General features: G+C 40.9%; 1 long non-coding RNA gene across 1 annotated transcript; it reads right to left on the reverse strand.

The window, feature by feature from the left end:
- Positions 1 to 6: 6 nt before the first annotated feature.
- Positions 7 to 1,467, reverse strand: LOC119344419. The gene is made up of 2 exons (XR_005166660.1): positions 1,136 to 1,467; positions 7 to 511 (listed from the first exon to the last, which is right to left on the reverse strand). It is a non-coding gene; the product is annotated as an uncharacterized LOC119344419 (long non-coding RNA).
- Between the last annotated feature and the right edge of the window lie 6 nt (positions 1,468 to 1,473).

The raw sequence follows: 1,473 nt of genomic DNA on the forward strand, positions 1-1,473 counted from the left end.
GTGCTGTCTAGCATCTGCCGTCTATTTTAATCAGATGGCTCTCCTTTCTCCCCCCTTAATTCTATGAATAATTAGAACAAAAATCCCTATTAGTCCGGAGGAAAATCTCCCACGGTTGTACAATTGCAGCCAAACAGATAAACGCTGGCGCCAAACAGAACGAGCTGATAGTTTCTTGGCGCCAAAATCCTCTGACTCGTCCTCTTCCTCCTGGTCCTCCTCGGAGAAAAAATGAGACCAAGGTATGCTGATCTGAACGTGTTGTAGAGATCTCGCTTCTGCTGAACTAACGTTGTGGCCAATCAGAACGTGTTGACAATTTCGTCGGCGCCTCCTCCTGCTCGTCTCCCTTGTTCCTCCCACTCATCCTCCCTAGCGAGAACAAGACCAAGGTACGTTTGTGTGTGCCTGTTGTAGATGATTTCCCTTCTATCTTACTTTTGTCCTGATCGTCCTCCTTGTAGCTAGGACAAGAACAAGATATATTGAGTTGTAGATGATATACGGGTGCCTGTGATGTACATGGTAGCAACAAAAATAAAGACGTCAATCTGAAAGTATATGACATATGTTTCAATTGTATTCATGTTGGCAGCAACAAAGATCTCATGGAATGAGTTTGCTATCATAGATTATAAAAGAAAAAAACACAAATTGTAATGGAGAATATGATTAACTCCACCAATGAAGGTTCTAACAGGTACCAATAATTTTGTTCAATTCTTATTAGGCCATGTCATCTTATGATTGTAGTGTAAGCAGAGAAACAAATAAGTTATGCTTAATTTGTGCAGGACAAATGTGGTTCCTAGTTGGATGCCTCAGATTGGTATGAAGTTTAATTCCACAAAAGAGGCTTGGAACTTTTGGACATGTTATGGAGGTCATACTGGTTTTGATGTAAGGGTAAATTATGAAAACAAGAGCAAACTTGATGGAGTAATCACTTCTGCAAGATATGTTTGTTCTAATGAAGGCTACAGAAGAAAAGACAAAAGGGATAATAATACAAAGCGTCCTCGTGCAGAAACAAGGACCGGCTGCAATGTTCGAATGGGAATCACTATAGACTGAGAAGCAGAAGATTATGAGGTGCATGAGTTAGTTGTTGAACACAACCATGTCTTGCAATTACCTGGGACAAGCCACTTGATGCCGTCACAACGGAAGATTTCGGCCTTGCAAGCATTTGAAATTGAAACAGCAGATGATTCAGGAATTGTACCTAAAAGAGCCCATGAGTTAGCAAGTCGACAAGTTGGTGGTCCACTGAACCTTGGCTACACATGTCGTGATCGCAAGAACCACTTGCGAACCAGGCGTCAAAGGGACTTGATGTATGGTGAAGCTGGAAGTATGCTTAAGTACTTTAGAGATAAAAAGAATGAGAATCCTGCATTTGAATATGATATGCAACTAGATTGCGATGAACAAATAGCGAATATCTTTTGGGTTGATGCAAAGATGATCATT

This window comes from Triticum dicoccoides, unplaced genomic scaffold, assembly GCF_002162155.2.
Source record: "Triticum dicoccoides isolate Atlit2015 ecotype Zavitan unplaced genomic scaffold, WEW_v2.0 scaffold168494, whole genome shotgun sequence".
Taxonomy (NCBI): Eukaryota; Viridiplantae; Streptophyta; class Magnoliopsida; order Poales; family Poaceae; genus Triticum; species Triticum dicoccoides.